The sequence below is a fragment of the Phalacrocorax aristotelis genome, chromosome 2 (genome assembly GCF_949628215.1).
Source record: "Phalacrocorax aristotelis chromosome 2, bGulAri2.1, whole genome shotgun sequence".
NCBI lineage: Eukaryota > Metazoa > Chordata > Aves > Suliformes > Phalacrocoracidae > Phalacrocorax > Phalacrocorax aristotelis.
The window spans coordinates 95,520,402-95,536,331 of NC_134277.1; the positions used below are offsets into that span (position 1 = coordinate 95,520,402).

A 15,930-nucleotide genomic window follows, 5' to 3' on the forward strand; every position below is an offset into this window, starting at 1 on the left:
CGCCAAAAGCAGCATCACTTGGCCTTACTAGGCATATGCTCACTAAGACCAAAATGCATGCAAGCAGTCAAGAACTTCTGATAATCAAGAAGTCACACATTCCAAAGACTTAAATCATCTGACAGGTGCAAGATGAGCTGTAAGCAGAACAGGCTAGCTGACAGGACTTGTTTTAAAGTTAAAATTCCTGCTGAAAAAAAATTAGATCCACTATTGCAAGCAATCTTTAAGAAATCATATGCACTAGATTAGACTATGTGGAAGTATAAACACAGTAAGCTGTTACATATTCTCAATGCTCATATTTTCCATCTTCCTTTATAATGCTTCTGCATAGTCCAAAAAATCAAATTTACTTCCAACTTTTTTTTAAGTTCTACATTAAAAAGCCATGGAATCATATAATCATAGATTGGTTTGGGTTGGATGGGACCTTTAAAGATCATCTAGTGCAACCCCCAAAATACAAACTCAGTTTTTACCAGCTGAGACTGAGCTAAAATAAGGATAGTATTTATCAATAGATCACTCTTCATACAGATATATCAAGTACTCAGTAGCATTTTCTGCAGATGAAACTTACTTCAGTCTGCACATGTTGACAGTTATAAATGTCAGGTTGCATTTGTTTGAAATATTTTGAGGAAATAAGCAGATACTCCTTGCAAACACTGATGAACACAGTCAAAGGGGGTTAGAACTTACTCTCTATTCTGCTATTAAGATAGAAGTTAGATGAGAAGAAAGCCAGCAACTCTAAGTATTAAAGAATCACAATTTTCAAGGAGAGACTTTGACTACTTAAGGTCAGATGAATCCACCATCACCAAGCTAGTTACACGTTTTTCGCAGACAAAGAACTAAGCAGACTATGAACAATCAAGGGAATAATCCTTTACAACACAATCTTGAAACCTTCCTTGTATGTTAGGAGAAACTGAAATCTTGCAAGCTAAGCCTCAAATGTTCAAAAATATCCAACCTCCATAAAGCTTTGCTTATTCTTTAGATATGTATCAAAGCCAAAAGCTAGAGTGGAATAAAATTGTTCATTAATTCTTCAAACACTTTTAAAGACAGCAGAAAATTACATAGGCAAATAGTCATCATTAAGGATGAATCACTAATGGGCAAGAATTTGAATTAAAGAAAAGCAGAGTCAGCTAATTAGAAAAAGAAAAGATTATAAAGGAGATTTCTGGAAACACAGGGTAAATTGCAGTGAACAGATTCAACCATCCTTATGTAAGTAACTGCAGAAACCTCTAATGCTGAAAACATTCTATTGTAAGTTTAAAATCCAGAAGGGGAACTTGAAGAAACACCAAATTCATTCAAAAAACATTTTTTCTGTCTACAATATATGTGGAAAGTATTAAAAAAAATTAAGTGTTCTAGAAAAGCTTTGAAACAGTACAGGTAGAAAAAAACTGATGTTATATGCTGGGGCCTAGGGTGTTTATCCTAGAGAAGCTGGCTGAATTCTGCCTAGAGTAACCGCAGAACTTGCTGACAAATTAAATACAGGCAGATACCAAGCTCAAAACCACTGACTAGGACAATGCATGTGACTAAACATGAAGACTTAAAGAAATAGGAAATATAATTTGACAAAATAAGGATGACAATCATTTAACACATGGTGGGTTACATTATCTCAAAGGAAATGAGGAATCGTAAAGAATTCAGAGGTTTTGTTAACAAGCTTTACTTCCCTTCCCAACTAGGCAACAAAGAGAAGAAACCAGCATGGCTGAGTCAACACATGCTGGTCAAACTAAAGAGCAAGAGGGAACTGCACAGGCAGTGGAAACAGGGACTGGAATCCTGGGAAGACTATAGGGATGCTGCCCAGTTCTGTAGGAATGGGGTCAGGTGGGCCAAGGCACAACTGCAGCTCAGTTTTGAAAGAGATGCAAAGAATAAGAAGGGCTTCTACATGTACATCAACCAGAAAAGAGGAGTTAACATGTACACCCCCAATGAATAAGAATGGAGGCCTAGTATCAACAGACTAGGAAAAGGCTGAGGTACTCAACTTCTTTGCCTCAGTCTTCATGGCAACCTCTTTTCTCACACCTCCCAAGCCAACGGACTGCAGGATGGAGACCAGAGGGGTAAAGCCCCTCCCACTGTAAGAGAAGATCAAGTTCATGACCACCTAAGGAACCTGAACATACCCAAGTCTATGGGACCTGATGAGATGCATCGCAGAGTTCTGAGGGAATTGGCTGTTGTAGTTGTCAAGCCACTCTCCGTGATATTTGAAAAGTCACAGCAGTCGGGCAAAGTCCCTGGGGACTAGAAAAAGGGAAATATTATGCCCATCTTTCAAAAGGGTAGAAAGAACAACCTTGGGAGCTACCATCCCATCAGCCTCACCTCTGTGTCTGGGAAGACCATGGAACAGATCCTCCTAGAAGCTATGCTAAGGCACATGGGGGACAGGGAGGTCATTCGAGGCAGCCAGCACGGCTTCATCAAGGGCAAGTCCTGCCTGACCAACCTAGTAGCCTTCTATGACGGAGTGACTACATCAGTCGGCAAGGGAAGAGCTACAGATATCATCTCTCTGGATGTCTGTAAGGCCTTTGGCATGGTCCCCCACAGCATCCTTCTCTCTAAACTGGAGAGATATGGATTTGATGGGTAGACTCTTCGGTGGATAAGAAACTGGTTGGATGGTTGCATCCAGAGGGTAGTGGTCAATGGCTCAATATCTGTATGGAGACTGGTGACGAGTGGTGTCCCTCAAGGGTCTGTACTGGAACTAATACTGTCTAATATCTTCATCAATGACAGAGACAGTGGGATCGAGTGCACCCACAGCAAGTTTGCAGATGACACCGAGCTGAGTCGTGTGGCTGACACGCCTGAGAGACAGGATTCCATCCAAAGAGACCTGGACAAGCTGGAGAAGAGGACCCGTGTGAACATCATGAGGTCCAGCAAGGCCAAGGGCAAGGCCCTGCACCTGGGTCGGGGCAACTCCCAATACCAATACAGGCTGGGGATGAAGGGATTGAGAGCAGCCCTGTGGAGAAAGACTTGGGAGTACTAGTGGGTGAAAAGCTGGATGTGAACCGACACGTGCGCTTGCTGCCCAGAAGGCCAACCGTGTCCCGGGCTGCATCAAAAGAAATGTGGCCAGCAGGTCGAGGGAGGCAATTCTGCCCCTCTGCTCTGGTGAGACCCCACCTGCAGTGCTGCATCCAGCTCTGGAGCCCTCAGCACAAGAAGGGCATGGAACTGTCGGAGCGGGTCCAGAGGAGGGCCACAAAAATGATCCGAGGGATGGAACATCTCCCTTAAGAGGACAGGCTGGGAGAGTTGGGGTTGTTCAGCCTGGAGAAGAGAAGGCTGTGGGGAGACCCTGTTGTGGCCTTCCAGTACTTAAAGGGGGACTGTACTATGGATGGAGGCACTCTCTTTAGCAAGGCCTGTTGTGACAGAACAAGGGGTAATGGTTTTAATGTAAAGGAGGGTAGGTTCAGGCTAGAGATAAGGAAGAAGTTTTTTGCAATTAGGGCCGTGAAACACAGGAACAGGTTACCCAGAGGGGTGGTAGATGCCCCATCCCTAGAGACATTCAAGGTCAGGTTGGACAGGCCTCTGAGCAACCTGATCACCTGATCTAGTTGAAGATGCCCCTGCTCACTGCAGGGGGGTTGGACTAGATGACCTCTAAAGGTCCATTCCAACCCAAACCATTCTATGATCCCTTTAACAGACAGTTTAAAATAAAAATAGCGCACACATGAAAATTATAACCAAAAGTAGCTCAGCAGTTTTGCAGGGCTAAACACTTTTTGAAATAGAGAAAACATCAGATCTCCATCCAAAAACCTAGCACCCCTCAAAAAAAAACCACAGAACATATGTTTGTTTCTCTTTCTTTAGAAAGGAAAGCCTGATAGGATATGGAGAAAAAAAGATCTAGCATTGTGACACAAAATTGGTCATTCATTAAATTACTGCTATGTTTCTCACAAAAACTCCTTTGGTATATCCATATGCAAATATAAATTCTACATAAAAAACAAATGTCTATTTATACAGACAGGCCATATAGCTCTTAAGCATAAATTCACACATGAAGTCTGTTTTCACATCATAAAACCCTGCTAAGCAGGTAACTTCTGCCATTAACAACTGTTTTGTATTTAATTAACACGCACCGTATTGCACTAAGGATAAGGTTCTCATCCATCTTTCACTTTCCCTCTTATAATCCCTTGCTTTAGATTTAGTTTTTCTTAACTCTGTCTTCCCAGAGATCTCTGACAACTTTAAGAAATACCATGCCTTAAGGTCTTTATCGCTGTTGTCAACCCATGCGAATGTACGCATGGTATAAAAAGAACAACCATGAGATTTTTTTCAAGGACCCATAAATTTGTCCACATAAAGTCTATTTCTAATGTAGGCAATAATTGTATTTTGGGTTCTACTTTGGATGGGTAAACAAGAAAAGAACTGTCAGATAAAAAGCTACACAGGCAGACTAATAAAGCAGAGTTCTGGATATCCTTTGGAACTTGAGATCATTTCAAGACTGGACAAGAACGAAGAAACTGAAAGGGAGAAGGTATAACAGTTTGCAAACAGCCCAATATAGCAATGGCTCTTCTTCAGGACTAGAGTCCTGTTTACTTTGTCCCCATGGCATCTTGGTCTTTAGCACTGGTACTGGTATTTCCACAGGACCAGAGCTTAAATTCTAGAACTGAGATTTCAGGTGAGCGACAAAGGTTTATATGCTGAAGCACCTGTGATGACTGACAGTACAGGAGAATTTACAGAAGTATCAGTACTGTCTATTTTGACCTGTTACAAGGGCTAGTTTCACATTTTGTGACATTCTTATAACAAAAGTCTACTCTCCCTTTCCTTTTCACTGCATTGTCCTCTTTATTACTCAAGCGACCGAACTATCCTTAACTGTCAGGCAGGCAGCAGCTCTGACCAATTCTGTTCCATGCAAGCAGATGCATTCTCCTTCCCTTATTGCTCTTACATCTGTATCTCCTAGGTTACCACCATACAAACAAAAATGAAGGTAACAGGTGAAGAAGAGAGAGGATGGGAAAGCGATCATCTGTTGCTTCTAGAATCAAGACTATTTAACAGAAGGAGGAGGAAGGAGGAGAAGGAGAAGTTAAGACCCCACCTGTCTAAGAAATATATAGCTGCCCGTGATTCAAAAAACCTGAAGCACACAGTATTCACCTATCCACCAAATAGGTCTTTCTAACTGCAAAAGTAGACAATTATAAATGATATAGCTAAGCATAGAAATTGTAGTTGACCATGGATATACACCAAGCTCATAAGTTATCAGTGGACAGAACTTCCATACTCGATTCAGTAGAAGGGAAAGAACTCAGTTTGACCCACCCACGTCATACGCCACTCTTAATGCAAATAAATTAAACCATTTTTACATTAGTAGTCCCTAGAAATATGAATATGTGAAAAAGCTAGACTGGTAGAAAAACAAAACAAAAAGCCCAACTGAATAGTCAAAGATGGGCAGAAATTTGACAGCAAACAAAAAAGACAATATATGGGCAGCCAGCAGAATAAATCACTTAACTGTCGAATACTGAGACTACATAGAAAAAACCCGAAGACTAAACAGGACAAGAAAGCCAATCTATTAATTTCATTGTTAACAACTTTGTCCTCTCTCCCCTACCCCAAACCACATATATTAGATAACCTTACAAAAAAATATTTAGAGACCAAGACTTCATTTGCCAGTATTTCCAGACAAACTAGACATTGGCTACATTAAAGACTTCTCAGACTCATCTCCAATACTACAGTAAATATTTTAAACCTCTTTACATTCACTAGAGAAGTACTTCCAAACAATTAAGAAAAAAAAAATCCACTAGTTAAACTTGGTTTGCTGAAACAAATACAAAGCATGAACATTTGAGACCAAGAGCATATTGCATTTAAATCCAGCCAAGTGTGACAAAGAACATCTTGGTTTTATAGTTTTTCGGAGCGAACTTCCTTCTGCGCTCACCATTGTAAAAAGCATACCATTATTAATGATAGAAAACACATCAAGAAAAAAGGTCTACATCAAACAGGTCAATATAAATTTGAAGAAGCTCTTGGATAGTCCTATCAAGTCACTGTAATCACAGCACTTGTGCAGGAAACTCCAGTTTGGACTTCTAAAGGTTAAACAGAACCACTGAGCACTCTTCCCAACTTTCAACTTCAAAAAATAAAAAGTTACATTCAAGTTCACATTTGATCAAAAGCCGTAGTTTAGAAACTGTAAGTTGAATTCTATACAAAACAGCAATCTTGTTTTGGTAATGGCTTCAAAAACCTGTACTTCTTTGAACAAGACCAAACCTATCATGTTTTGAGCTCCTTTGTGAAGGTGCTAGAAAATCAAAAATCAATAATGTGAAAAATTAGTTTTCACTTAGATTATGGAAAGTCTTTAAACAAAGTCATTTTTCACAGGAAAACACTGTTTTCAGCATTCTGTAATAAATGCTTTTCCAATGTTGCTGGATTTTATTTCTTAATTCTCTAGAAGAAAAATGGCAGATTCATTCACATGTTAAATTTCACTACTATACTCTTACAGCTAGTGATTCCAAAGAAGGTTTTCCTTTTGGCTTAACTTGTAAGTTTTCATCCTGATATGAAAAAGGTTTGGTAAATTCAAATAAAAGTAGCCATATGAAGATATAGGCATTGCAACAGGAAAGGAAAAACGTAAATAAAATTTAGACTTTATTTGTTGCACTGTGCAGCAGTCCAGAGAAATACGAAGAGTCTGGTATGTAATTTAAGGCAGAAAACAGTGAACTCTTCCTAGAAATAATCTTTTTCCAGTTACATATAAAATTGATGCTAACGATTTTTTGCATAGTTGCATAGAGAAAACAATCAGTATAACAATCAGTACCACAGAGATGTATTAAACTTGTCTAAATTAAAGTTTCCTCAAATACTCAGGTGCTTATTACTGTGCCAATTCTCTCCAGAAGTTGTCAGGCACTTCGAAAAGCCAGCTAATATATTTAATTTCACACGTCGGTTTTGAAGGTATAAGTTGGTAGTAACATAAGCTTTTATACAACATAAAATTCATAACTGACTAGAAGCCAAGAGAGAAACAGGTCACCATAAAAAAGGTTAATGTGTCAGAAAACATTAAAAAAGGGAATATGATGGAACTGTTTTGCAAATTCAGCTATACATTAATTGGAGACCACAGCACTTGAGTAATACAATCACTTTTTTAAATTAGATCAGAGACTTAAAGCCTCTTTTAAAATTCTGTGCTCCAATCAGTGAAAATTACTTTTCAGTAACTCTTCTGAAAGATTTTCAACTTATCTGAAGATACTAGAATCTTCACAACAAGAGAGAGTAGACATGCCTGAGAAGCCATTCCACATGGTTAGATCATGATTAAAGATCCACCAACACACTACTTCCTAAATAGCTGCAACTCCACCTTCTCTCTCATTCCAACAAGCCAGCCCCTGCTTTGCCAGCAAAAATTTACATAGCAATGAAGAAACTCAATCAGGGAACTGATACAACTGAAAGATAACCAAGAACAATTGTGGTTCTTTCAGCCACACCAGTCTCCCAGCTCAGACCCAGACCAAAGAATGCAGACCAAATGGGTATCCCTCCCAACAGTTCTTTCCACTCAAATCTGTTACGTCATTAAACTGACCATTAGAGAAGAGGTGGCTGGGCTACAGTGAAATAAGTATCAGTGAATCTACAACTTGAGAGTACATAAGCAGTAAAGCCAGAAACAAAAAATTTGTTCTGCCTTTTTTTTTGACCCTAAGTTTTTATTTTGAGCAGCCTCTACTATTATTTAACAGTATTAGGTAGAATTTTGTATATATTTTTCCTTTCTGCCCTGAACTGATACTTGTTCAAGCTATACTTTTTAAGCACTGACTTTAAGAGTACATGCCAGTTTGAGATCTTCTGGAGTTGAATGGAAAAGGATCCACTTAGACCTGAAACAGGCTTTTTTCCCTTTTTATCCCTCTGAACCTGAACTTCAAAGTTCACCCCAGTGAGTTCTTCAGAACTCAGTCTGTGAAAATGAACCTTCTGAAAGATGCTAACAGGTTTGCAGGAAAAAAATCAAGGCAAAAATAAGCACAAAATGTCAAGACCATGGTTATCAAGTGGAAGACAACTTTTAACACACTAAATACAACTGAACTGGTTAATCTTTTCTGCCAGACTTCTACCACAACTTTGCCCATCTGTCCCATCAAACTTCGGTTCTCCATCTTGTTTCAGTCAAGCTTGAAAAACCAGTAGCAAGTGGGAGATGCACAGTGAGAGAAGGCTTGACAAGAACTTAGTCATTAAACACTTCATTGGGCAGCCAGGGGCCACACAGTGGTAGTTTAATAAGTCATCTCTTGTCCAATAAAGATGCTTTAAGGGAACTGTGTTTATTGAAGAAACACAGAAAATAAAACTCAGGCTTTCTTAGTTCAGCTGGATGGAAAAACTGATGTGCATTCCATCTCATTGGCCTAGATCACTCTTTTCAAGATTATATCATACTGAGAGAGTAAAGGTCAGTTTAGGAGTACTAAAAATGGGGTGCTTTACCCACTTGGATATTGCACTTTCCAATAACTAGAGACAACCGCAGTAACTGATAAATTAGACTTTTGCTAATATCTAAAGGGATTCTTATGGACACCTGTTTAATAGCAACAGACAACTGAACTAGTCCACAAGGACCCTGTAGGAACAGAATATGGAATATTCAATGACAAAGTAGCAGCATACACGCAGTCTCTAAGTGCTCCCTTTGCTCTAAGATACATCCAAAGCAGACAGACCTGACCAAAGTGTCAAAAATTCCTGGATCATATTTTGTACTAACCTCCTCTGCAGGTTTACAGCCATCTGGATGGTCCACTAGCACTGGTGGCAAAATCCCAGTACATTGCTGTAGAGCACCTGTGGTAGGAACCATACAGCAACAGGTTGGTCTAGGCCATTCCGACATCAAAGCAGAAGCACAAGAGGTCTTCCATCCACAAGGTCTTAAGGCTGTCCTAGAAGAATAGAAATTCAGATAAGTTCCCCACTCAACTGTGGCAGAGCTTGAGGTGGAAGGGGAGGGGAGGAAAGTTTTCCAGTGTTTAAGTCTTCAAAAGCCTGTGCAAGGGAGAAGGAGCCAAAAGACTGCTTCTAAAAAAGGCAGTGAACTGAGCCTGTGAGGAAAACAACATATGCAGGGCAGAGTAGAGAGGTGGAATAAGTCATTAAAATTTTTTAGCCTTTCAGATGATATGATTTAAGTGGGAGGACTGCCTGTCCTCCCAAATAAGCAGTTATCTATTTTTGAGTTCTATATATGTCGCCCTCTATCCAATCATGAACATTTAGCACAACAAACTATGAATCGTTCTCGATAAGGCTAGAAAACAGCCTCCTCAATGGCACATATTCACATGAGCAGCTCCCCAGACGATCATTCTTTTAAGCTAAGTTTTCCCATACATATTCTAGGTTATAGATGTAGGGCTTTTTTACATTCTTTCATCTCTCGCCCACAAGTTAAACATTAGCATTTATAATGACAGCTTTTGTAAAAAAAAAAAAGAAGTGTTAAACACAGACCTGATGCTTAAGAAGGAATGTTTTTTCACTTCTTAAAAAAGTGACACCTGAAAAATGATGCCTGAGCCTTTCCAAGTGTTCTGTTAAAATTTCAGCAATATTGAATGAATTCTTTCAAATCTTGCTTTACCCAGTTAATACAGCAATGTCTGGAGGGAATTCTAAGCAGCTGAAAAGTAAACAAAACACCTTAACAGAAAAGAAAGCCGACCTTTTCAATTTTTAATGCAATTGTAACTTGCTTACACTTAAGTAATATTTGCTGTGTATTACGAGCTTATGTGTTGTATTTGCCTTATTATATATGAGCCCAGTAAGTTATTCAAATCTATTGCTCTACCTGTTTATAAACTGTTAGCTTTATGCATTGCCTGCCCAGATGAAAAATGATGTACAAGGGATGAAAAAAATAAGATGCTGACACTATAATAACATGACAGTATGGAAGAAATACATGGTAAGGAAAGCTAAGATTGGCAGTGACAGAAAAGATTTTTGTCAACTGCTTATTCTGAAACAAATTATTACTCCAGTACCAAGGCAGGTAAAGTAAGTAAAATACTTGGAGGTTTCCCAGTTTTTTGCATACCGAAGTAGAAAGGGTAAGTGTCTAGACTCCTAATTTTGTTCTCCAACTGAAGATAATTACCAAAATACTGATAAAGCATACAAATACAATAGCAATAGTAAGCTGTTTAATAACCACATAAGCGGCTTACAGTTGGAAGTTTTAAAAGAACTGGCTAAAGATCTCCCAGAAATACCACCAATATTTTTACCAAACCTGAAAAAAAATAGGGGAGTTTCAAAGGGCCAGAAAAATACAGATTCACAAGATGACCCAAGACATACCCAGCAGGACACCTAACATAGATCACATGATTGTTATCTTTCTGAAAGTATTAAATATTGAGATCATGACATAATTCTGAAGAGACCCAATGGCCTTTATCAAAGCAAATTAGTCACAGCCTTCAAGAAGGTTAAACACGCAGACTTCTATGATATATCTGACTAGGCTTTGCACATTGCACTGTAACATGCAATGCACACAAAAAACATCAGTGTTGTTTATGTTAAATTAGCTTTTTTTTATATCCCTTTTCTTCAGTAAAACTCAAATGCCATACAGAGGTGGAGAACATGATACATTTTTATAGATGGGGAAACCAGTCTGGTTAAGTGACTGGCAAATCTGGAAGCAAGTTTTCTTCTATCTGCTCAAGAATTTTAACTGAAGTATCTATCTATTCATCTATTCAGTTAGATGAAGATCCATCTTCTAGTAATTTTGCTAATTCATGTATTTCTTCAAAGGATCCTAAGACGACAGGCTCTTTGTTCAGTACTGTCCAGGCACTGGACAGAAAAAGCTTTTATAAAACACAAACAAAAGCAAATGATGAGAGCAGGACACAAAGAATGGTCCACACTGCCATTAGTAAGCAAGGCACATCTACCAAGGGCAGATGTTTGCTTTCTTGGAGTGAACTCCCCCACACTTAAAAGCTTACTATTTCCCTTGATCTTTTCTTTGGGTTACAAAAAATGCCAATTCAATCATTCTTTCTACAAATACCATCTTTTCTAAATTGCCAGTCATTGCTATTACCCTCCTGAGGCAAATTAACTGTGCCTATATCTTTATTGAAGTAAATGGCCAACACTGATACAGTACTTTAACCTTACAACACAGAACAGAGCAGAAAGTTCAACTCTACATGTCCTCCAGATTATACCACTGTTTATTCATGCCAATACATATAGACACCTCTTCTTTCTGAGCAATGCTGCAGTGTTAACTCGCATTTTATAATCCATTACTTGTCTTAGATCTGTGTGGGGAATGAGTGGCAGGAACAACTTAAACAGCTGTTCGCCATCTTTTATCTTCATGTTATTTTGACCAAAATATAGAGCATTTTACTTATTCATCCAAATCACATCCTTTTCTTTCAGGCCATTGTTCCATCAGTCAAGATTCTTCCAAATTGCCACCCCAGCTGCATGTACCTGCATTTATTCCCAAACACTTCTTGTCTCCAGATTCCATAACCGTACGCTATTCCATTACCCAGCTCATGAACAAGAACACTAAGCTGAAACAACTACGCAAAATCCCATACAATATGCTTTCCCTTGCTGAAAGTGAACTACTGAAAAAGAAAACTCCGGCTACTGTTAACCTAATGATTTTACACACATCCTAAAATAGCTTTTTTTATCTAGGCCATGTTTCCTTAGCTTGCTCTGTAGGAGTATCACATGTGGCTTTCTCCAGTCCACAAGCTTCCTGTTGTAGAGGAAGTTAGATTGGCTTGATTACGCATTTCTGATCTTCACAAAAAGGCTTCCAAATTTGCTTCCCTAAACTGCATGTTCAAGGAGACGACTGTCTTACCTGTAACTACATCTCTTAAGTATGTTTCAACTCTAGCTGGGTTTTCCATTATATCCTGTCAAGAACAAAAATTTAGGTATAGTATGCACACAGAACTGGCTGCTGATTTTCTTGTGGTTCTGACCCAAAACAAAACCCATTTTAGCCAGAAAGACAGCAAAAGAAGCCAAGGTGTAGATGTACTGGGTGAAGATGTACTGTGCCCTTTCATTTTCTTGATGTAAATCCTAAGTAAGCCAGAAAAAAGTAATAACCTGTACGCACTGCTGATGTGGACAAGCAAGTGGCTTAGGAGACCCAGACACCAATAACAGAATAAATAGGTGAACAAGAAAGCATATGCTGCAATAGCAGTTATGAGTACTTAGATTAAGGCTACCAGTAGGCATTAGCTTTCAGTGCTCCATACCATGTTACACTGCTACACCATTTAAACTGAAGACTACTACTGCTTTAAACTGCACATACAAATGGCCTGCAGAATTAAAATTAAATCATTGGAGCTGGGATTTTGGAATTTGGAATCCAAGCAGCTTCTGTTAATAAGTTTGCACATCAACTCCGAGTATTTCACAGGATGAAAGTTAGATGAGGCTGATTCCAGGCAGAGATCTCCCTTGCCAATAATTTTTACTGTCCGGTTTTATACTGTTACCACCAGCTAAATGTTCTGCCATCACATGCACCAGACCCTCTGCCCAGTGGGTGCCTCAGCTTTGTAACTGGCACCTAACAATGAAGAAAGGTTTTTTGGAAAAAATTCACTTTTCAGGGAAATCCAACACTCTGAGCTTTTATTTAAACCTGAACAAATTTTAGCAAGCCACTCTGATGTGCTTACCAGATTCACAGCCACAACGTTTGTAGAGTGCAAAATATTATTGTCTCATATTCAAGTAAGTGTCTATACTGAACAGCCTCAATATTTGCATTCCCATTATGCAGAGAGCTTCCTTTTGACACATTTTATGTTAATAACAGCAACAATCATGCAGAGCTGCTTATGCACAATGAAATATCTATTCCTGATTGTCACTCTTTATCCCACTTACCACTTTCACCTCTTCCTAAATATAATATGGAGTGACTGTATGATTTTTAGTCATGCATTATCTTCCCAGCCTGTACAGTCAATTTCTGTTTATTCAGTGACACACCTCCCCACACACCCAAATTATAGAACTGCCATAAGGATGTAGCCAACTTCATTTCATCAGCTAATTCTTCTACCAGCTCAGTCCAGTGGTATGGTCCTGCACATGGTCAGAAACATCAGAGCAAGGGAGTGAACAAGACAGCATGAAAATGAGAGAAAATGATTAGCCTGCCATGAAACTCCACAGAAAACAGATTTATAACTCTAAGAAAACCACATCTTTTACCTGTTGCTCTTGAAGTGACCAGCAACACAAAAGAACATACAACAAAACCACCACAGTTTTATTCCATAATTCTCCATGGCTTTGTCTTATACGGAAAGACAGCAAAAGAAATAATTATTTGAATAAATCTTTCTTAATGGAGACAATCCCAAGATTTTTTCCTGCATGCAATTTGTCAAAGAATAAGATTCATAGGCATAATTTATAACACAATCAAAACCATAAACACAGATGTGTTTAACAGGTGTAAAGTACACACTGCTATCATAGTATCTCCGCAAAACTTAAGAAATTGTCACGGTAACAGTTATTTTGATCAGGCTGATATCTAAGGTGCATGCCTTTACTTTTCTTGGCCTTCACCAATAGGTTGTTCACCAACCAAGCAACGATTCTGGCAAGTACAGCCATGCAAACAATGCAGCAGCACCTTCCTCTCTCAGCCCGCCTTCTTCTGTCTTCTGGGGACACTGACTCAAAGCAACGCAAGCCAACACTAGCAGTGTATGAAATGGACCAAGAGTGATTGAACCCATAGGGATTTTTTTAAAGTAAATGTTATTTTTAGAAGTCAACTGTGAAATGCCCCCATGCCCAAATCAAGACTACAGCAAAGCTCATTTTCACTTTGCTTGAGAATACCACACTGCTAGAAAGCACAAGAAAAAAGAAAAAAAAATACAAGATAACCTACTGCTCTCAACAGTAAAATGTCTACTATCATATTCATCATCATTACTAAATCTCTTTGGACTGTAAGAAATACCTTTTCCATAATTCAAACAGTACCTACACAGAACCACACAACTTGAAAAAGAAACGCTGTCTTTCATAACCTCATGACTGCTCTCCAGAAAGGAAAAAAAAAATCCACAAATTATTTGCAAATCAGGAGCAGTATTACAGGTCTGTAAAGACGACAGAAGTCTTTCTTAACTATCATGATTTTAAAACATCAGTAAAGCAAAACCAGTTTGTTTTGTTAGTATTAATGTAAACCTGCCTTACATATAAGCATGGAGCATCAATTGCCTGGGCACACTTGCCTTCAGTGGGCCTTTCAACAGAGTTGTGTTGATTGCATCAAGCTGGCAGAAACTCTCTGTACCTTCTCTTCAGCCACCAGGAAACACTACCTTTGCTGTTTCACAAGTGTGCAAGGCAACCAGCATGGATTCGTATGGAGGATGTGAATCACAATGCAAAATGTGTTAGACACCTCTCAGCTCCTTCAGTTGATGAAGCATTCACTTTGAAGGAACACAGACATCAAGAAAATAAGATTTAGCGTCACCTACAAGTTTTCTGTTGGTCTTATAAAGAGTGGGTAATTTAGTTTTTCAGTAATATTTTTATTGTAATGTGCCACTGAAAGCATAAAGACTGAGCTGTACTTCCCTCTCCAATTCTCCACCTTCCTATCCTACTCCGCAATACTTTCAAACTCCAGCCTTGCCTTCTCTCCCCCTGCCCTCAAGAGCTCAGGTCAGACCAACAGCAGGTACACATCCCTGGCATTACGGACAACACATTTCCTGTACACAAAGCACTGACTTTAGACCTCAATGACCACTCTTCACCCTAAGTCACATGAAGCTCAGGAGACACCAGATAGTTATCACTTACTGTAACAGCTCAAGTAGTTGTCTTCCTAAGAAAATGCAAGTATGGCAACAGCCTTAAACCACGCAGCAGCAACTAGGAAGAATCGCCAATCCCTGCCTGTATGCCGATTGGCATTAACCTCAGCTACCTATATAGGTGAGTGCATGTGTATATGTGCATAGTTATGTACACAAAGTGGATTTCTTCATTTAGTTGTTATAAATATGATTCGACTTCCACTTTCAGAGTACTGTTCTTTGCTAGAAAAAGTGTATGTGACATTAACACTGGCAAACATAGGATCCCTTCAACTGAGAAAGGCAATGGTTTCTGTTTAACCTTTTCTAGTCTTCCCATTAGAAAAGAATAGAAGTTCCCAGACCTACTGAGGAAAAAATCTTATTTAATTATGAATACAAAATATATAACTACATTAAAATCAATCACAGCTGCCCTCATAAACGATCAGTAAAATTGCATGCCCTATGATGATCATTGCTTCCTTCAACTGTGAGCAAAGAGCTTCAGGAAAGCTGCCTGCTATATTCTCAGGTATACTACTCAGTTGAATAATCTGTAACCTCTCATTTTCTAATCTGATGCAAAAACCCCAAACAGTAGGAAAGATTACAGGGGCAGGGTGTTAGAGAACAGAGTTTAGAGGAAAAAAAAAAAGTACCTGAGCTATTGTAATACCCAGTTTCTCCACTTCCATTGATAATTTTTTATGGAACTACAGAGACAGATAACTACAGATATTTCCTGCTACCTCAGAGATGATCAGAGGGATGCAAAATTATGGACATTCAAATAATGCTGCTTTAATAGTGCTTAAAAGATCACAACCTCAGCCTTCCATGGGCCAAGAAATCAGTTTCCAAG

General features: G+C 38.9%; 1 protein-coding gene across 2 annotated transcripts in view; it reads right to left on the reverse strand.

Annotated features, from left to right (window-relative positions):
- GALNT1 (polypeptide N-acetylgalactosaminyltransferase 1) overlaps positions 1-15,930 on the reverse strand; it is an 87,346-nt gene that overhangs the window by 53,189 nt on the left and 18,227 nt on the right. The window contains exon 2 of one of the 2 annotated variants that reach the window (XM_075084404.1): positions 8,918-9,092. The exons of the other annotated variant lie outside the window; for it this stretch is intronic. The gene's annotated coding sequence lies outside the window, so the exon portion shown is untranslated. The remainder of the gene's footprint in view (positions 1-8,917; positions 9,093-15,930) is intronic. 2 annotated transcript variants of the gene reach the window in all.